Source organism: Rhinopithecus roxellana, chromosome 10, assembly GCF_007565055.1.
Source record: "Rhinopithecus roxellana isolate Shanxi Qingling chromosome 10, ASM756505v1, whole genome shotgun sequence".
NCBI lineage: Eukaryota > Metazoa > Chordata > Mammalia > Primates > Cercopithecidae > Rhinopithecus > Rhinopithecus roxellana.
This window is the reverse complement of record NC_044558.1, coordinates 8,386,903-8,409,360: the sequence shown is the minus strand read 5'-3', so window position 1 is coordinate 8,409,360 and position 22,458 is coordinate 8,386,903. Positions and strand designations below refer to the sequence as shown.

Here is a 22,458-nt window from a genome sequence, read left to right as displayed (position 1 = left end):
CTAGGCATGAACACTGATTGCTAATATCTCTGTAATAGCAGGAGACTTGAAAAAAAAAAAAAAAATCACCAGTCACATGGCTTATGCCTATAATCCCAACAGTTTGGGAAGCCAAGGCGAAAGGATCACTTCAGACCAGCCTGGGCAACATGGCAAGACCTTGTCTCTACAAAAAATTTTTTTTAATTAGCCAGGTGTGGCGGCGTACATCTTTAGCCCTAGTTACTTGGGAGGCTGTAGCAGCAAGACAACTTGAGCCCAGGAGTTCAAGGCTGCAGCAACCTATGATCACATCACTATACTCCAGCCTGGGTGACAAACAAGGACCAACAGGAAAGACAGAAAGGAAGGAAAGGGGAAGAAAAAGGAAAAGAAAAAGAAAAGAGAGGAAGAGAGAGAGGGAGGGAGGGAGACAGGGAGGGAAGAAGGAGAGGAGAGGAGAGGGGAGGGGAGGAAAGGGAAAAAATATCTACAAGTCAATGAAGGCACAGATTTCTCTGCTTCTACACTCAACATGTAACTAAAATGTATTAAGTTTGCTAACACTAAGCATCTAGTTGTGTAACCTTAATCTGATTCTCCAATACTGACTAGAGACTAAAACTATACAACAGTGTGGCTAAAGCAGCACTGTTTTAGGGCAAACCTATCTGAAAGGCCACCTCTGCTTGGAGCAGCAATTTGTAAAGGAGCAATCTTAACACCTGTCAGATACTATTCACCTTTTTTTAATGCAAGGGTAACTCAGTTTACAACCAAGTTAACTGCAGTTTTTAATACTTCTTATCAGTTAATCAAGTTAATTATAAGTTCTCTCAAAGTTCTCATCATGACAAATATTTTGTCAAGCTAGATACTTAGAAATAAACACAAGGTTGTTGGGCTGGGCGCGGAGGCTCACGCCTGTAATTCCAGCACTTCGGGAGGCCGAGGCGGGCAGATTACGAGGTCAGGAGATCAAGACCATCCCAGCGAACACAGTGAAACCCCATCTCTACTAAAAATACAAAAAATTAGCCAGGCACGGTGGCGGGCACCTGTAGTCTCAGCTATTCAGGAGGCTGAGGCAGGAGAATGGCGTGAACCCGGGAGGCGGAGCTTGCAGTAAGCCGAGATCGCGCCACTGCACTCCAGCCCGGGGGAGAGTGAGACTCCGTCTCAAAAAAAAAAAACAAAAAAAAGAAAGAAACACAAGGTTGTTAACCATAGTGGTTCTCTAGTTATAACAGCAATCCGCACCACTTAGTTGAAACAAGTCAAGTTCTACGTTGTGTAGCCTCCCCCAGCGGCTACAGTGCTCACTGATAACCTGATTTCATAAAATCCTAAAATATTAAGTTGTTTGGACATAAAATTATGTCATCTTGCATTTTATACAACTCATACTACATCGTGATCAGCTCAACAAAAAGTTCAACAAATTCTACCAGAATGATTAAGCTGAACAAAGTAAAACAGATGTACCTGTTCACAAACCTTTATTCACAAGTCTGAATAACAAAAATGTCTAAAAATCCAAAAATTTGTAACTAATATGGTAATAAAACCAGACCTGGACTGGGTCAGTAATCCCAAAGTGTTTGATGAAGAAATTAGGGACCATTCCCAAAACATGCTTAAAAAGTTAGGTTATACATAGTACATGCATATCACTTATCTGAAAATCTGAAAAACCATTCTGAATTCTGGTCCAAAGGATCTTGGATGCAGACCTGAATTAATGGTTAAGATTAAATATCCGCTGGGAGCAATGGCTCACACCTGTAATCCCAGTACTTTGGGAGGCCAAGGCAGGCAGATCACGAGGTCAAGAGATCGAGACCATCCTGGTTAACATGGTGAAACCCCGTCTCTACTAAAAATACAATTAGCTGGGCATGGTGGCACGTGCCTATAATCCTAGTTACTCGGGAGGCTGAGGCAGGAGAATCGCTTGAACCCAAGAGGCGGAGGTTGCAGTGGGCCATGATCACGCCACTGCACTCCAGCCTGGCAACAGAGCAAGACTCTGTCTCAAAAAACAAAGATTAAACATCCACATCACTGTTGGTAAATACAGACATTTATAATCAGGAAGAGCTGCACAGGAATTTTAACTCTGTAACTGTTTATTTCTTAAGCTAGGTGGGAGGTACACAGCTGTTAATTACATAATTCTCTGTATCTTTCTGCATGTCTGAAACATAAATTTAAAAGGGTTTAAGTGAAAAATTATAGGTACCCAGGAAGTATTTGTTTCTTCCCGAAAACAATAAAAGTATCTGAGAAGCAGCAAGTTTGAAAATGGTTCTGGTAAGGGTCTTAAAAACATATCTTGGGCCGGGCGCGGTGGCTCAAGCCTGTAATCCAGGCACTTTGGGAGGCCGAGGCGGGCGGATCACGAGGTCAGGAGATTGAGACCATCCTGACTAACACGGTGAAACCCCGTCTCTACTAAAAAATACAAAAAACTAGCCAGCGAGGTGGCGGGCGCCTGTAGTCCCAGCTACTCGGGAGGCTGAGGCAGGAGAACGGCGTGAACCTGGGAGGCGGAGCTTGCAGTGAGCTGAGATCGCGCCACTGCACTCCAGTCTGGGCGACAGAGCAAGACTCCGTCTCAAAAAAAAAAAAAAACATATCTTTTGATCCAGTAATTCTATGAACAGGAAAATCCAATCTACTCAAATGATCCAAAATGTAGAGAAAAGTTTATAAAGATACACCGGCTTTATTAGTACTCATTTCATTGAGGAATGTTTAAGTGGAGTATTTATGACTTAACATGAAGCCTACAAAAACCATTTACAAACCAATGTCTGCCATTTAAAAAATGTTTATAATACAATAATGAAAAAGGATTTTTTTTTTCAGAGTCTCACTCTGTCTCCCACACTGGAGTGCAGTGGCGTCATCTCAACTCATTGCAACCTCTACCTCCTGAGTTCAAACAATTCTCGTGCCTCAGCCTCCCAAGTAACTGGGACTACAGGCATTCTCAACCATACCCAGTTAATTTTTACATTTTTAGGCAAGACAAGGTTTCACCATGTTAGCCAGGCTAACCAGACAGGCTGGTCTCGAACTACTGACCTCAGGTAATCCACCCAACTTGGCTTCCCAAAGTGCTAGGATTACAGGCATGAGCCACTGTGCCTGGCCTTCAAGAATATATTTTAATGTGCAGTATACTCTCAATTTTGCAAATATAAGCAGAGCCAAAAGATGAAACGAAACCTAGTTTTTTCCTAACAGTTGTCAAAATTTTCCAAACAGGTAAACACTACTTATTTAAAAAGCAAAATGTTGGCCAAATAAGGTGGCTCACACCTGTAATCCTAGAACTTTGGGAGGCCACGGTAGACAGATCGCTTGAGCCTAGGAGTTTGAGACCAACCGGGGCAATATGGAGAGACCCTGTCTCTACAAAAAAATTGTTTTAATTAGCCAGGTGTGGCGGTGCATGCCTGTAGTCCCAGCTACTTGGGAGCTGAGATAGGAGGACAGCTTGGGCCCAAAAGGTCAAGGCTGCTGTGAACATGAGAGGTGATGGCACCACTGCACTCCAGCCTGGGTGATGGAGTGAGACCCTGTCTCAAAAAACAAAAGAAAGGAAAAATGTTAAGAAGACTTAAACAGAAACAAAAGGAAAGTCACTGTAATTCCAGGGTGAACATTTCGTCCTTTTGTACCTAGTCTCAAAGTCATTTTCAACACAGCACTTGCAGTTGCTATCACCAAATGTACTTGGCACATATAAGATTTTTCATTATTTCCAATAATACAGATGTAAAATGCCTAATATTATTTCAGACCTGAGTGGGTATGCTGACACTACCACAAAAAAGGCAGTAAGATTTCCTAGTACACCCTGTGTATATGATGCATGGGTAAGCATTATAAACACGTTTCTTGTCTTCTCCAAGAAACTGGTGGAATGGCACACTGCCAGAAGATGAGACTTAAGAAAAAGACCGCAGAAAAGAATTTGCGGCCTGGCGCGGCGGCTCACGCCTGTAATCCCAGCACTTTGGGAGGCTGAAGCGGGCGGATCACGAGGTCAGGAGATCGAGACCATCCTGACTAACAGGTGAAACCCCGTCTCTACTAAAAATACAAAAATTAACCGGGCGTGGTGGCGGGCGCCTGTAGTCCCAGCTACTCGGGAGGCTGAGGCAGGAGAATGGCGTGAACCCGGGAGACGGAGCTTGCAGTGAGCTGAGATCACGTCACTGCACTTCAGCCTGGGCAAGAGAGTGAGACTCTGTCTCCAAAAAAAGAAAAGAATTTGCAGAGCATTAAAATTCATATAGCCAGCCAGGCTCGGTGACTCACGTCTGGAATCCCAGCACTTTGGGAGGCCAAGGCAGGCAGATCACCTGAGGTCAGGAGTTCAAGACTAGCCTGGCCAACATGGTGAAAACCTGTCTCTACTAATAATAAAAAAAAAAAATTAGCCAAGTGTGCTAGTGCACACCTGTAATCCCAGCTACTCAGAATCACTTGAACCTGGGAGGTGGAGGTTGCAGTGAGACAAGATTGTGCCATTGCACTGCAGCCTGGGCGACAAGAATGAAACTCTGTCTCAAAAAAAAAAAAAAAAAGTCATATTTCTTTTTTTTTTTTGAGACAAAGTCCTCCTCTGTCACCCAAGCTGGAATGTAGTGGCATGATCTCGGCTCACTGCAACCTCTCCTCTTGGGTTCAAGTGATTCTCCTGCCTCAGCCTCCAGAATAGCTGGGATTACAGGCACCCGTCACCACGCCCGGCTAATTTTTGTATTTTTAGTAGAGATGAGTTTTTACCATGTTGGCCAGGCTGGTCTCGAACTCCTGACCTGAAGTGATCTGCTCACCTTGGCCTCCCAAAGTGCTGAAATTACAGGCATGAGCACGGCACCCAGCCAATATTTCCTCTCTCTTTGATCTGGAAAAGTCCATTTTCCTCTCCTCGGTTACCATGCCTCTCTGAATAAACTCTACCAAGGCAGTTTTTTAAATAGTAATTCTTTATATGTGTACTCACTACGGTAGAATTACAGACTCAAATTCTGCAGATTTAGCCTGGAGAAATCATAAATTTAAAAGTATCCAAAGAGATTCAAGCAGAATTCAGTGGTCCCTGAAATAACTAAGAAAGGAGTTATACCATCGTGCATTTTAAAGTTTCCAGAAGTATAAGAAATTTGTATTACAGAATTTACTGAAATGAAACTTTACAACAGAAATATATTACATTGCATATTTATAAAAATCAAACCTTTTACATCAGCATATAAAGCATTTAACACAGTATCTAGTTTATAATGAACACTCATCAATATTAATATTTTAAGATGAACAGTTTTTCATATTTTAAAGTTTCTGAATTGGGATACAGCTTATAATTAACATGTATAACTAAATTATATTTCTTTTATCCTAAAAAGAATGAATTATTAAGTTGATGGTACACCCCACCAAAAAGAAATGGCAACTTAAAAGTAAAAAAATACGGTATTACATGCAGTAAACATTTGTCACAATACTTCATTTAATCCCAACAGCAAACCCCTTTCAAGGAGAAAGATTTTATTAGGCCCAGAAAGTTGCCCAAGATCACAGAGCTCTATCGAACTCTAAAGTCAAAATCTTTACCACTACAAGATAATGCATATTCATCTACTATTATACTCTCACCAAGATGCTTTTATCGATTTTAAGTGGAGCACCAAGATTAAAATTGGTTTGTTCAAAGTCACAAACTTTTTTTTTTAATCCCCATGTTCCTCACAGTTCTTCCCTTCTAACTTCTGTTTTGCTACCTCTTTCCTAAACTCCAGACCTGACTTTCCAACCATCCAGTAGGCAGTTATTCCAGAGCTGTGTTGTCCAATACGGTAGCCACTAGCCATATGCAGATGCTGAGTGCTGAGCACTTGAAAGGGGGCTAGTGAGAGTGAGGAACTGAATTTTTAATCTTATTTCATGGAATTGAAACTTAAATTTAAAAACCGATACTTAATTACATTACTGGAAAAGTTTTAAGCATGTTTGGAATAACCTGGGCATGTAAATCTACTTTTTCAACTGTAAATTTTATGATTTACAGATATAAATAGGGATTAAATATTTCTGATAAAACTTAGCATTTGAAAATAACGAAAGAATTAAAAAAAAGCATTTCAATTAAGATATACTATGAAAGTATACAATTGATTTCAAAGATCTACTATTAAAAACGAATGTGGCTTACACCTGTGATCTCAGCACTTTGGGAGGCTGAAGCAAGTGGATCACTCGAGCCCAGGAGTTTGAGACCAGCCTGAGCAACACAGCAAGACCCTGTCTCAAAAAAATAAAAAAAATTTACGTAAATAGATCAATAATTTTTAAATGTTTAAATGTGCTGTAAATCATTATTTTGGACATACTGTGTTAAATAAGATAAAATCCAATTCTTTTTACTCTTTAATGTGGCTACTAAAATTTTTTTAATTACATACGTGGCTCCTATTTCTAATAAACAGTGCTTTCTAGCGGCTCCTGTTGTCCCCCACCACAACCATCAATAGCTCAATGAATGACATCACCACCTCTCTAGCTCGGTGCTGTCCAAAAGAACCTTCTCTGATTACAGAAACGTCCTATTCTGATGACTGGGTGATGGTGGTTGACAGTAGTAGGATGGTATCTAGCAGAATCCCTGGCTAACAATATCCCACAACAGAATATTGTGGAACGAAAATTCTTAGGAGACTAGAGAAAACCACCTGTTATTCTGACTTTCCTCTGGGGGGAAAAGAAAGTAGAACCCAAAAACTGCAGACCACTGCTGTCCCACTGAACTTTCTGTAACAGAAATGTTCTATATCTGCACTGTCCAACACAGAGGCCATACTGCTGTTAAACACATATAGCCAGATATTATTTTCTGCTTGAATCTCTGTGGATACTCTTGAATTTATAACTTCATAATACTCTGGACTAAATCTGCACAATTTAAGAGTCTGCCATTCTGTATTTGTGTGGCTAGTGCAACTGAAGAACTGATTTTTAAATCTTATTTTATTTAAATTAGTTTAGACATACCTTAATGGCCATACGTGGCTAGTGGCTACTGTACCCAACAGCACTGTTCCTAGTCTAGGGGTTCCATCTGAAAGTCTGGGAGTCACCTTAGTCTTCTTCCTCTCCATCAACTGTCAATTCCCCACAAAGTGTGTACACACACACACACACACACACACACACACATAGAGAAAAAATTAACCAGTGAGAGAGAGAGAGAGAGAGAAAAAGAGAGAATTACCCAGTCCTGTCAAACCTTTCAACTCTGTATGCATCTCTATCCCCACTGTCACTACTTTAGTGTTTAGGCTTTAGTGGGAACAAGTCCACAGCCTCCTAATTGGCTTCCTCACTTAGCCTCCTCTTATCCATTTGTTGTAAAATACAAATATACAACTGTTATTTCCTTTACTCAAGTCTCCAGTCTTGCCATTGCCCCAAGGTCAAAGTCAGATTTCAACAGGGTTTACAAAGCCCTTCATGATCCAAACCCAATTTCCAGCCTCTTTCACCACTCCCTTAAACCTTCTAGTTCTTGTACATATCATTAACACTCATCACACTCGAACTGCCCGTTTACTGTCTCCCTCCCTGGTCACCAGCATCCTGAGGGCGGAGACACGGCCTCAAACATTGTACTGCCAAGATGGAACACAATACAGAGTCATATATATACACAGACTATACTATGTTACTATATATACCCTATATATACACATATACATTTCATGTACTATATACATATACATTATATATTATATATACATTATATATACTATGTATTCACATATATATATACATTATATATACTATATACACACATATACTGTATATTAGATTTTCCATATTTTTTGAATGAGGAACAAAAAAAAGAAAACGAAATACATGTGTACTTTTGAACAACTACAAAAATGAAAAATTTATAAAGCAGGTATTTTTGCTACACTATTTAGAAGAATTGTATCCTAGGGCTTTCGGAGGCTGAGGCAGAAGATCGCCTGAGGCCAAAGAGTTCAAGACCAGCCTGGACTGCAAGACCCTGTCTCTATTAAAAGAAGAAAAGGCCAGATACAGTGATACATGCCTGTAATACCAGCACTTTGGGAGGCCAAGGTAGGGGGATCATTTGAGCCCAAGGTTTTGAGACCAACTTGGGCAACATGGCAAAACCCCATCTCTTAAAAACAAAACAAAATAATTACAAAAATGAGCTGGGCATGGTGGCACAACCCTGTAGTCCCAGCTATGCAAGAGGCGAGGTGGGTACATCGCTTAAGAGTGGAAGGTCAAGACTACAGTGAGCTGAAATTGCGCCTAAGTGGCAGAGTAACACCCTGTCTCTAAAAACAGAAAAATTGCCAGGCATGCTGGTGCAGTGCCTACAGTCCCAGCTACTTGGAAGGCTGAGGTAGAAGGATTGCTTAAGACTAAGAATTCAAGGCTGCAATGAGCTCCAGCCTGAGCGAGAAAAATCTGTCTCAAAAAATAGTAATAATACTGGCCGGGCGTGGTGGCTCATGCCTGTAATCCCAGCACTTTGGGAGGCCAAGGTGGGTGAATCACGAGGTCAGGAGTTCAAGACCGGCCTGGCCAAGATGGTGAAACCCCGTCTCTACTAAAAATACAAAAATAAGCCGGGCACGGTGGTGGAGCCTGTAATCCCAGCTAGTCGGAAGGCTGAGGCAGAGAACTGCTTGAACCCAGGAGGCGGAGGTTGCAGTGAGCCAAGATTGCGCCACTGCACTCCACCCTGGGCGACACAGCGAGACTCTGTCTCCAAAAAAAAAAAAAAAAAAGTAATAAGAATTTTAATATAAATTGTTAAAGAATCTCAAAAAAAAGTAATAATAAAAAATTACTATAATATAAACTGTTAAGAATCAAAACCTAATTCTGAACTTTGGAAGGAAACCTGATTGGTGATTTAAAATATATATGTATATACTTGCTGTACAGAAATATAGTATCATTATACTTTACCTGCATTTGTCAAGTTCAAACTCAACAAATAATTTATGCCCATTTTCAATTGATTCATTTTAAAAACAACAGGAAACCCGATAAGAACCATTGCTCTTCAAAAACTATCAGTCCCGAAGCATAAGAAAAAACGATCACGTTATTCAGAATTGGATTCAGAAACTTGGCAATGCTATAAAACTGACTACAGTAACCACCAGAAAAATCACATGAAATCGCCAATCATTATCCACCCTCGGTAACTTTTTCTGTTTAATAACTTTATATCTAAAAGCAAGGGAGAATAACATCAAGCAAAGGTACAACCTAAATTTCATATAAAAGTTCAGAAAAGAGGCCAGGTATGGTGGCTCATGCCTGTAATCCCAACACTTTGGGAGGCCAAGGTGGGCAGATCACTTAAGCTCAGGAGTTTGAGACCAGCCTGGGCAACACGGCAAAACCCCATCTCTACAAAAAATACAAAAAATTAGCTGGGTGTGGTGGTGCACTCCTGTAGTCCCAGCTACTCGGGAGGCTGATGCAAGAGGATCGCTTGAGCCTGGGAGGTCAAGGCTGTAGTAAGCCATGATAGCACCGCTACACTCCAGCGCGGGCAACAGTGAGACTCCAGGTGAAAATAAATAAATAAAGATTTCTTTTAAAATGTTTTAAGTTTAGAAAAGGGATGGAAACCAATTTTAAGTACTCAAAATGACTTGTCTTTAATGAAAGTAAAGTGAATACTACCATGAAGACAGAAAAGTCACCTATGTGGCATCTGAAGATGTAAAACATAGCTGCTTCTTACTTCAGAAGAAATCCCTATGAGTCTCTCGGACCATTAATTACAACTTCTTAAAGATGAATCAGAAGTTAAATATGGTCTTTCTTCCTTGAAAAGTTCAGCAACCTGAATTCTATAAGAATAATGAGGAAAAAAATAAAAATTTATACACACACACACAGAAAAAGGTAGGCAGCCAGAGAGAAGAAAGTCATCAACAGTAATTTTTTTTCAAGTAAGTAAAATCTTTCAAAGGAAAAAAATGCTTAGAAATTTGTTAACCAGCCGAGCACAATGGCTCACGCCTGTAATCCCAGCACTTTGGGAGGCCAACGCAGGTGGATCACAAGGCCAGGAGTTTAAGAACAGCCTGGCCAACATGGCAAAACCCTATCTCTACTAAAAATACAAAAAACAGCTGGGTGTGGTGGTGGGCACCTGTAATCCCAGCTACTCAGGAGGCTGGAGAATCGCCTAAACCCAGGAGACGGCAGTTGCAGTAAGCAGAGATCACACCACTGCACTCCAGCCTGGGCAACAGAGTGAGACTCCGTCTCAGAAAAAAAAAAAAAAAAAAAAAAAAAGAGAGACTTTACAAGAATAGTCATAGTGGCATAATCCATAATAGCCCAAAACTAGAAACAACCTAAATATCCATCAATAATATAATAAACTATGGTATATTTATACAACAGAATACTATTTAGCAATGAAAATGAACAGCTGCATACAAATCTAAATCTTACAAACAAAATGTTGAGTCGAAGCCAGACGTGAATACATACAATATGATTTCAAGCACATAAAGATGCAAAACAGTCAAAACTATGCCAAAACTAAAAAGGTCTACATACACACAAAAAAAGCAAGAAGGTAATTCCCCTACAATCAGGACAGAGATCACCTTTATGAGAGAAGGACTAGGTTGTGACTGGGAAGCCCCAAGGAAAGCTTGTGGAATGCCAGTAAGGTCCTAATGCTGGACCCACATCATCGTTACACAAGTGTCTGATTCATACATTGTAAAGCTTTCCTTTTGTTTTACGTACTTTTCTACATATGTGTTACATTCCGGAAGGGCTTCAAGGCCGGGCGCAGTGGTTCATGCCTGTAATCCCAGCATTTTGGGAGGCCAAGGCAGGAGAATCATTTTAAGCTATGAATTCGATACCAGCCTGGGCAAAAAACCAAAACCCAATCTATACAAAAAACAAGTTTTAAAATTAGCCAGGCAAGGTGGCAAGCACCAGTCGTCCTAGCTACTGAGGAGGCTGAGGCAGGAGGATCACTTGAGCCCAAGAGTTTGAGGATGCAGTGAGCTTTGATCTCACCACTGCATCCAGCCTGGGCAACAGAGTGAGACCCTCTCTCTAAAAAACAAATTAAAAATAGGCTGGGTACGGTGGCTCACACCTGTAATCCCAGCACTTCGCGAGGCTGAGGCAAGCAGATCACCTGAGGTCAGGAGTTTGAGACCAGCCTAGCCAACATGGTGAAACTCCATCTCTACTGAAAACAAAAATTAGCCAGGTGTGGTTGCCTATGCCTGTAATCCCAGCTACTTGGGAGGCTGAGGTGGGAGAATCGCTTGAATCTGGGAGGCGAAGGTTGCTGTGAGACGAAATCATGCCACTGAACTCCAGTCTGGGCAAAACTCCATCTCAAAAAAAAAAAAAAAAGTTAATTAATTAAAAATAAATACATAGGCCGGGCACGGTGGCTCAAGCCTGTAATCCCAGCACTTTGGGAGGCCGAGACGGGCGGATCACGAGGTCAGGAGATCGAGACCATCCTGGCTAACACGGTAAAACCCCGTCTCTACTAAAAAAATACAAAAAATTAGCCGGGCGTGGTGGCTGGCACCTGTAGTCCCAGCTACTCCGGAGGCTGAGCCAGGAGAATGGCGTGAAGCTGGGAGGCGGAGCTTGCAGTGAGCTGAGATCGCGCCACTGCACTCCAGCCTGGGCGACAGAGCAAGACTCCTTCTCAAACAAAAAATACATACATACATACATACATACATACATACAAATACATAATGGCTTCAAGAAAGAATTCCTTCAAAAGATAAGTTATATTCCTACAGTAAAATTATGTTTAAGGTCTGAACTTTTATTTCTTGAGAAGTTTTTACAATTTCAGAGACATTTAAATTTTTTTTTTTTTTTTTGAGATGGAATCTTGCTCTGTCACCAGGCTGAGTGCAACGGCGTGATCTTGGCTCACTGTAACCTCCGCGTCCCAGGTTCAAGCGATTCTCCTGCCTCAGCCTCCCAAATAGCTGGGACTACAGGCGTGCACCACCACGCCCAGCTAATTTTTGTATTTTCAGTAGAGACAGGGTTTCACCATGTTGGCCAGGAGGGCAGAGATACTTAATTTAAGGTCACACAAATTTTCGTCCCATTGGGTTTTTCTTTTTTTTTTTTTTTTTTTTGAGACAGGGTCTCACTCTGTCACCCAGGCTGGAGTGCAGTGGTACAATCCCGGTTCACCGCAACCTCCGCCTCCAGGGTTCAAGCAATTCTTGTACCTCAGCCTCCAGAGTAGCTGGGATTACAGGCATGCACCACCACACCCAGCTAGTTTTTCTTATTTTTTAGTAGAGATGGGTTTCGCCATGTTGGTCAGGCTGGTCTTGAACTCCTGGCCTCCACCCACCCCAGTCTGCCAAAGTGCTGGGATTACAGGCGTGAGCCACTGCACCTGGCCTGACTACCCTACTTCCATGCAAAAGGGCTTCCAAACATAAATGCATAACAATGAGAAAAAAATAAAAATAAAATATACAAAAGGGCTGTCGTATAAAAATTATCTATTCATCACTTAGCACACCATAATAAAGAAAGTTAAAAGGAATACAGGTGTTTAGGTTCGTTCTTTGGTGAACAACTAAAAATGACTGTTCAAGAGTTGCCACCTTTCTGAAGTACAGCCCTGATCATGCGTCTCCTACTCAAAAATCTTCAACAGCTACACACGCAGTATCTCAAGATTAGAAGGAACCTTAAAAATTACCTAGTGGACCGGACACAGTGGCTCACACCTGGAATCCTAGCACTCACTGTGGGAGGCCAAGACAGGCAGATCACCTGAGGTCGGGAGTTTGAGACCAGCCTGACCAACATGGAGAAATCCTGTCTCTACTAAAAATACAAAATTAGGTGGGCGTGGTAGCATATGCCTATAATCCCATCTACTCGGGAGGCTGAGGCAGGAGAATCGCTTGAACCTGGGAGGCAGAGGTTGTGGTGAGCCGAGATCACACCATTGCACTCCAGCCTGGGCAACAAGGGCGAAACTTCATCTCAAAAAAAAAAAAAAAAAATCACCTAGCACCAGGTTCAATGCTCGCAACCTAGAAGACGATGTACTACCTCATAAAAACACACAGCCATGGCTTTAAAAAAATAAAAAGGAATAGTAAAATGGAAGGTGGAGGAGAGGGAGAAATCAAGAACACCATATACATTTCCACTTAAGCACCCAGTGGTGTAATTTAACAAATTAAGAAACCCCAGAGGAAGTGCAGGAATCATACATTCTGTTCTGGATGTGCTCAGTTTAAGGGGCATCCAAATAGAAACATTCAGTGGCAATTAGATATAGTGGTCCTCAGACTCAGGAGAGAGGTAAAAACCGAAGACATAAAAATGAATACTCAGCATACAGATGAAAAATGAAACAAAGTGATGAGAAAGCCCAAAGAAATTCAAACATTTAATAAATGAGCATAGAATGACTCAAAAGGTGACTGAGAGGGCAGGCACAGTGGCTCATGCCTGTAATCCCAACACTTTGGGAGGCTGAGGCGGACAGATCGCCTGAAGCCAGGAGTTCCAGACCAGCCTGGCCAACACAGTAAAACCCCATCTTCATGAAAAATACAAAAATTAGCTGGGTGTGGTGATGCACACCTGTAATCCCAGCTACTCGAGAGGCTAAGGCAAGAGAATCACTTGAAACCAGGAGGCGGAGGTTGCAGTGAGCCAAGATTGTGCCACTGCACCCCAGTCTGGGCGACAGAGCAAGACTCTGCCTCAAAAAAAAAAAAAAAAAAAGTGACAGAGAAAGAGCCCAGAGAACCAGCAAGAAAAACAGAAAAGGGCTCTGAAGACCTCAAGAGAAGAGGGAGCTTTACAAAGGAAGGAGAGGTGTCCCCTCTGTCATATGTTGCTATGGTAGGCAGTCCTGAAATGGCTATGAATGATCTTGCCATTGTGAAATCCCGCCTTGAGTGTGCCGGACCTAGTGACTGGCTGATAACAGAATACATCAAGTGATAGCACATCACTTCCAAGATAAGGTTACAAAAAGATTCTGGCTAATATCTGTCCTCTTCCCTGACAGAGCTTTTGATACAGAAGTAGCAAGATATCATATTTTAAGTAATCATATTTTAAGTAATCGTATGCAGAAACCCAAATGGCAAGAGACTGATCTCTCCAGCAAGCAGCCAACAAGGACCTGAGGCCTGCCAATTGCCTCGGGAGTGAGCCTGGAAACAGCCTCCCCAAGTAGAGCTTTGAGATGACTGCAGCCTTGTAAGAGATCCCGAATCATAGGTACCCACCACACCCACATTCCTGACCTACAAAAACTGTGACACAATAAACATTTCTTAAGTTAGGGGGTAATTTGTTACATAGCCAATAGACAACTAGCATAGCTGCTAAGAGGTTAAACAAGAACAGGATGAACAATAATATAGACATTGGCTATTGTCATACATATTTTCACTAGCTATTTTCAGTTTCACTGAAATGGTGGTGATAGAAACAAGACAGAAATAGGTTGAGAAGGAAGTCACAGGTGAAGAAACGGAGATATATAGCAAATGCAGACAACTCAAACAGCTTGTAAAGCAGAGAGCGACTTAGAGCAATAAAGTATGAATCTGGAGTCTTTTATCAAGATGAAGAGACATTTTAAAGTTTAAATGATGATAACATGAAGCCAATAGGGTGGAAAAATACACTGTCATGGAACTCCATTCTTTAATCAAGAAACTCTGGCTGGGCGCGGTCGCTCACACCTGTAATCCCAGCACTTTGGGAGGCCGAGGCGGGTGGATCACCTGAGGTCAGGAGCTCAAGACCAGCCTAACCAACATGGAGAAACCCCGTTTCTACTAAAAATACAAAATTAGCCAGGCATGGTGGCACATGCCTGTAATCCCAGTTACTCGGGAGGCTGAGGCAGAAGAATCGCTTGAATCCGGGAGGTAGAGGTTGCGGTGAGCCGAGATCACGCCATTGCACTCCAGCCTGGGCAAAAAGAGCGAAACTCTGCCTCAAAAAAATAAACTCCTCTAAAAGTCCTCAACCCTCAACTTCCTTGGGAAATGTTCTTGCTACCTCTCTGCCTTAACTGAAACCTGGCTTTCCAATCAGGACACCTCTTCTCATATAGTCCTTTTAAGAGAAAGCTGCTCAGTCTCTTACACTCCACACCTAATACTGGGAAATGAGGACGGTACCTTCCTTTCTGCCAGTGCCAGGTGCAGACCACTGCTCCTGAATCCTCATGTAAAAGGCTTAGTCTAATTCTCATGCTATTCAGCAGCAGAGTCTTTGACCTCTACCTCTTCACTATCAGCTAATGACCACCTGGACATCCCCCGTACTCAGTGAGGACATGCTGGCAACTAGTTCACAGCTACCATTATCCTCTATGCCACCAGTTTTGCTACCATCCTGTGTCATTTCAATAAATATATGGATGAGTTGTCTAACGCCAAGTTCCTCAAACCCGTGATCCTCAACAAGCACTTCTGTATTTCCTGGGGATAGCCATTCAACAGGTTGTGAATTCACATTATTATGCTAGCATCCATTCATTCACCAAGTATTTAATAAGTATCTAATAGACAGTTCCTGTCCTCAAGAAATCTAGGACACATATGTTCACACTTTCCACAAAGATGGCATGAAAAACCCTAGCTGACGTCTAGATAAATTCCAACTACTGCATTTCCTTAATTTATCAGTCAAGTAACCAAGTCAATTCCAGGCAACTACTGTCTGATGTGACTTAGTGAATCCATGTTTGATCCTAGCAGTCACTATTTCCCTTGACAGGCTTTTAAAACTATCTTTTAAATAATCTATTCTAAAACAGTGCCTGGGCAACATAATGACGCCTTGTCTCTCTACAAATTTTTTTTTAATTAGCCAGGCATGGTGGCACATGGCTACAGTCCCAGCTACTCTGGAGGCTGAGATGGGAAAATTGTTTGAGCCCAGGAATTCAAGGTTGCAGTAAGCTATAGCCACAACACTGCATTCCAGACCGAATAACAGACAAAGACCCTTCTCAAAAAGCATAAAATATTGCCAGTGTTCAATGTCAAAGTGGAAGGTAAAATATTTCTTATATTTACGCAATTTTAAACTAGGTAATGAATGTCATATTACACAAAATTTCACTAGTTAAAAAGAAAAAATAAGAAACTGCAAACGGTGATTGCCTACAGAAAGAACTAGATGGGATAGGAGAGACTTTTAACTGTGTATTCTCTTACACTTTCTAATTTAGCACATATATTACCTATTTCTTAAACTAAGTGTACATAAAATTAACAACAATAAAAAGTCATGTACCTTTCCTTAGTACTCCCAGGTTGCCTATTTTGTTCTGAAAAGAATGAATTTTTTTTTAATTAGAGATGGAGTTGCCCAGGCTGGAATGCAGTGGCTACACACATATGCAATCATAGCACACTATAGCCTTGATCTCCTGGACTCAAGCAATCCTCCTGCCTCAGCCTCCAGAGCAGCTGGAACTACAGGCATGTGACACTGTGCCTGGCTGAAATATTTCTTAAAAATCAACCTGGAGCGGGAAGCGGGGAGAGGGGAGGGATAGCATTAGGAGATATACCTAACATAAATGACAAGTTAATGGGTGCAGCACACCAACATGGCACATGGATACATATGTAATAAACCTGCATTTTGTACACATGTACCCTAGAACATAAAGTAAAAAAAAAAAAAAAAAACTTGGAGAATGAGGCCAGGCACGGTGGCTCATGCCTGTAATCCCAGCACTTTGGGAGGCCAAGGCGGGTGGATCACGAGGTCAGGAGATCGAGCATCCTGGCTAACACAGTGAAACCCTGTCTCTACTAAAAATACAACCAAAAAAAAATAGCCAAGCATGGTGGCGGGCACCTGTAGTTCCAGCTACTCTGGAGGCTGAGGCAGGAGAATGGCGTGAACCCAGGAGGCGGAGCTTGCAGTGAGCAGAGATTGCACCACTGCCCTCCAGCCTGGCCGACAGAGCTAGACTCCCTCTGGGAAAAAAAAAAAAAAAAAACCCAGAGAAGTAAAAAACTAAAAGACTCTTACATTTGTTTCATCTATCTCACACTAAAACGTATTTAGTCATTTCTCTGTTATTAGACATTATAATCAAGCAGAATTCTCTCTTATTCAACATTCTGACACAACTTTAAACAATGACACAGTCGATCGTTCCCTCCTTCTTGAAAGCTTCCTTTCCTTTACTTCTAGAACATCACACTCCCCTGGTTTTCCTCCGAACTCAATGATTTCTCCTCACTCTACTGGTTCCTCTTCATTTCCCCCCATGTATCTAGAAGGTAAGTTTCATGAAGGTGAAGATTTCTGTCAAGTTTATATCCCCAACGCCTAAAAAGGTACATAGAAGAACCATACTCAGTAGGTAACTTCTGAATGAGTAAGGGAATGAATCAGCCCCCAAGGCTCAGATGCTTGGATCTCTTCTCTACCAAAATTCACTCCCCTGATGATCTCACCTATCTCATAATTGTAAGTACTACAAATAAGCTGAAAACAGTCACATTTCTCACTCTTCCTGGACATCACCCTGAACTTCTGGTTTCTCCACAAACATGCTCCACCAATTACCATCTCCATTTAAGTTACTGGCAACTTTATTCTTCTAGTTACTCAGGCCAAAACCCTTATTCTTTATTCTTCTGTTTGGCCCACATCCCACAAACAATCACCAACAAATTCTACAGGTCTACCCTCAAAATATATCCAAAATCCAACCCCTTCTCAGCACTTCACCTTGGTCAGAGATACCCTCACCTGGAACAGTACAACATAAGCTCCTGACTACTGCCCTTACTTTTATTTATTTATTATTTATTTGAGATAGCCTCCCTCCCTCTGTCACCCAGGCTGGAGTGCAATGACAGAATGACAGCTCACTGCAACCTCAAACTCAAGTGATCCTCCTGCTTCAGTCTCCTGAGTAGCTAAGACTACAGGCACATACTGCCATGCTTTTTTTTTTTTTTTTTTTTAAGACAGAGTCTTCCTTTGTCGCCTAGGCTGGAGTGCAATGGCACCATCTCCACTCACTGCGACCTCCGCCTCCTGGGTTCAAGAGATTCTCCTGCCTCAGCCTTGCAAGTAGCCAGGATTATAGGCATGTGCCACCACCCCCAACTAATTTTTTGTATTTTTAGTAAAGACGGGGGTTTCACCAAGTTGACCAGGCTGGTCTTGAACTCCTGACCTCACGATCCGCCCGCCTCGGCCTCCCAAAGTGCTGGGATTACAGGCATGAGCCACTGCACCTGGCCTAATTTTTTTATTTTTGTACACACATGGTGTCACTACATTGCTCGGCCATCCTCCCACCTCGGCCTCCCAAAGTGCTGGGAGACCTGTTCACTACTATGATACCAGCATCTAGAATATGTGGTACATGATATGTATTTAATATATACTTAAGTAAAAATAGTATTCACAGTAAAACTTCAAATGATGTTAGTGAACCAGCTAATTATGTGCCCAAACTATTCTAAATACATGAATTAATTCACATTCATTTGACCAGTTTAAGAGATTAGGTGCTACTGTTATTATTTCTATTTCGCAGATGAAGAAATTAAGGCACAAGTTAAGGATGGGAAATAAACAACATTAAGCAGTTTGCCCTCATCATACCATGGCAAAGCCAGGATTTGAACTCGGGCACTCTGACCCCAGAACCCACACTCTAATACACTGAAAGACTTGGTGACCAACAGATTGCAATTATATTCCACACACACACACACAAAAAGACATAAAGAAAAATGATATTCCACATATTCTGTATGCTAAGTTTATTTTATTACATGTCTCTGAAAACTGATAATCAGTACTGATTCTTAATTAACCAAAATACTTCCTTCCTTGATCTTTCTCCATTAATGTTTCTGATGGAATATGTGTAAAATACACATTTAACAACTCTCATACTACTTCTTTTTTTTTTTTTTTTTTTTTGAGACGGAGTCTCACTCTGTCGCCCAGGCTGGAGTGCAGTGGCCAGATCTCAGCTCACTGCAAGCTCTGCCTCCCGGGTTCACGCCATTCTCCTGCCTCAGCCTCCCGAGTAGCTGGGACTACAGGCGCCCGCCACCTCGCCCGGCTAGTTTTTTGTATTTTTTAGTAGAGACGGGGTTTCACCGTGTTAGCCAGGATGGTCTCGATCTCCTGACCTCGTGATCCGCCCGTCTCGGCCTCCCAAAGTGCTGGGATTACAGGCTTGAGCCACCGCGCCCAGCACTACTTCTAAAAGTAAACACAGTGTAAAACCAAGCAGCTGTTGCTATGAAAACCTTCACTTTTTTTTTTCTTTTTTGAGACAGAGTCTTGCTCTGTGAGCCAGGCTGGAGAGCAGTGGCGCAATCTCGGCTCACTGCAACCTGCACCTCGAAGGTTCAAGCGATTCTTCTGCCTCGGCCTCCCGAGTAGCTGGCGTTACAGGTGTGCGCCACCATGCCTGGCTAATTTTTGTATTTTAAGTAGAGATGAGGTTTCACCATGTTGGCCAGGTTAGTCTCGAACTCCTGACCTTGTGATCCGCCTGCCTCAGCCTCCCAAAGTGCTGGGATTACAAGCGTGAGCCACCGAGCCCAGCTGAGAACCTTCACTTTTAAGTTTGCAGTATTAATGCTGAATTAACAGACTGGCATACTTATCTATGACATAGGTAATGAAGGAAAAAAAAACACCTCAGTAGACTCAACAAGGATATCACAAGTAATGACTAGCAAGCAACATTTTTTGAAAAATAAAATGTAGGCACAAGAAATGCTAAACGAAATAGCTTACTTTTACCTTAGACTTTCCCCAAATTATGTGATTTCATTCCTACAAGGACAAGAATCACAGCTTACTACCAGCCATGCAAATGTCATTTTAGGAGTACACACAAGTTTTACCCAGTATCTTAGTTCACATTTGTCCCAATTAATTAAGTTTATGTATAATTTAAAAGCCAAAACTAGATATGTCAATTTTAAGTTTTCCTTCTAACTAATCCAAAGTCAAAACTATTCACTTTACCAAATGAACTGAATACAGTTAATTATTTATTTATAATCATAAATTGGACCACACACTTTCTCACTTAATACCTATTATGTCCTGCTTCCCATACCTCTCTACAAAGTAGAACTATTTGCTGGAAGACAAGAATCTGCTCATTAAGTAGGCACTTAGAAAAAGCAATGATCGCCGGGCGCAGTGGCTCAAGCCTGTAATTCCAGCACTTTGGGAGGCCGAGACGCGCGGATCACGAGGTCAGGAGATCGAGACCATCCTCGCTGACCTGGTGAAACCCCGTCTCTACTAAAAAATACAAAAAACTAGCCGGGCGAGGTGGCGGGCGCCTGTAGTTGCAGCTACTCGGGAGGCTGAGGCAGGGGAATGGCGTAAACCCGGGAGGCGGAGCTTGCAGTGAGCTGAGATCTGGCCACTGCACTCCAGCCTGGGCGACAGAGCGAGACTCCGTCCCAAAAAAAGAAAAAAAAAAGAAAAAGCAATGATCTGCAACTACTGAAATTCGTATCTGTATATTTCTCTTTTGGGTTAAGGAAAGCACTTCTCTGGCTATTTTTCCAAATAAACCGGGTAAGCCTTGGGAAAGTCACCGCTTAAATACCACTTTCTGACAGCTTCTCTTCCTCCATTAATGAATTATTGAGAGCCATGTCTACTTCCATCCATTACATAATACATGTCCATCATGGGACCTGTTTTCTGAACAAGAAATAGCTTAAATGACACTAACTGATAAGTAGAGTCAGTGAATATTGTAATCTAACAGGGGGCAGGAATCCAGAAAACAAGATTCTGATTTACAGTGCTAAGTTGTGAAACAGTGATGTGAAGAACATTGAACACTGCTTATTTTTAGTAATATTTCCATACAAAGTGAGACACATGCCCAAAATGTTTTTAAAACACTTGACTCCAAGAACATTTCTCTGAAATTCAGGGGCCTACCAAAAAAAAAGTTTCATTTCATTTTAAAGTGTTTTAATAAAGACCGCAAGAAGTGTAACTGCGAATGAGAAATAAAATTTCAACAATTTAGCACTGAACACAAAATGTCTAAAAGTCAAGGTCTACTGAGCAACACGGTGTAAAAGACGGTTGTATTTTAAAACATTTCAGCATTTTTCACATAATTAGCTCCAACAGAACTGTTCCAATTGTTCACTTTATCCACCCAAAGCAGTCAACCACAACCACCTGCAACTATTTTTCAGAAACGTGCCTTCCAAAGCAACCACTTGAGTCTGGGGCCTTCTCTCAAGGGGCCAGGATAAAGCCTGTAAAAGGGTGGTATAAAGAGATCTTTTAGGCATGGGGGAAAAAAAAACCTGGAAGACACCACCTTGAAGGAGCTAAGAGTAATGCGACCCAAATGGTGGCTGCCAGAACGGAGTTGTCTAAACCGAAGATCTCCCTCTTCTTGGGTGTAAAACTTTCAGATCCATCCACACTCACAGTTTACCTGAGCCAAAGCACCTTCCCTCTCCGAACCCCCACCCACCCCGCCAGAAGAAAAAGAATCGAACTCTTAAGTAGAAACGTGACAGATCTAGTGCAATAAAATCGGTTCTCTGACTGCCTCAAAGGTAACATGCACAGCTGATCGTCCTTTTGAAATATAACACTTCATCTTTTATCTCAGCATTTCATCAAAAAGAAAAGAATCATCTTCAGCATTTTACATCACTCACCTAACCCAAAGATACACCCTGACCGCACCCCAACCTCATGGCTCCCCAATTTCTCCGTCTCCCCACTACCTCGTCCGCAGCTTCACTAGTCCTAAGCCTCCCACCCTCCGCTCCCCAAGTGCCCAGAGACCCAGACCCCAGTTCCCGACCTCCCGCCCCAGGATCCCCACATCGACCGCCTCGGCTCCCGCCCAATCCCGGAGCCCGGCTGGGTGGAGCCCGCGGGTGGGCGCCGTGGTCTGGGTGGGGCCCGCCCCTCCCCATCCCCCGGGCTGGCCAGGAGGGGGAGGGGGTCGCAAAGCCTCACCTACAGCTCCGCCCCTCCCCGGGGGCGCGTCGCCCAGCCCAGCCCGGGCCGTGAGCAAGAAGCTGGGTAGGAAAGGCGAAAGCCTCAGGGCTAGCGACAGGGGGGAAGCTCTGGGTCCCGCGCGACTTGCGCACTGCCCCCGCCGTCGCGGCCGTCTCACCCTTCTCAGGGCTGCCGCTGCTGCCGCCGCTGCCGCCCGGGCGCCGCCGCCGCCACTACCGCCGCCGCCACTACCGCCGCCGCCACTACCGCCGCCGCCGCCACAGCACGGCCCGGGCGCCCGCGACGTCACCGCGCCCCGCCCCCTGCGCGAGACACCTAGCCCCGCCCCCAGCCCCGCCGCGGGGCGCCGCGCGC

General features: G+C 42.8%; 1 protein-coding gene across 6 annotated transcripts in view; it reads right to left on the bottom strand.

The window, feature by feature from the left end:
* The window catches only part of ERC1 (ELKS/RAB6-interacting/CAST family member 1), a 540,835-nt gene that overhangs the window by 517,284 nt on the left and 1,093 nt on the right, over nucleotides 1-22,458 (bottom strand). For 3 of the 6 annotated variants that reach the window (XM_010363554.2, XM_010363555.2, XM_010363556.2), the window contains exon 1: nucleotides 22,102-22,318. The exons of 1 other annotated variant lie outside the window; for it this stretch is intronic. The gene's annotated coding sequence lies outside the window, so the exon portion shown is untranslated. Of the gene's footprint in view, nucleotides 1-6,213; nucleotides 6,233-22,101; nucleotides 22,319-22,458 lie in introns of those variants that run through there. 2 more of the 6 variants (XM_030938663.1, XM_030938665.1) reach the window with 2 other exon arrangements.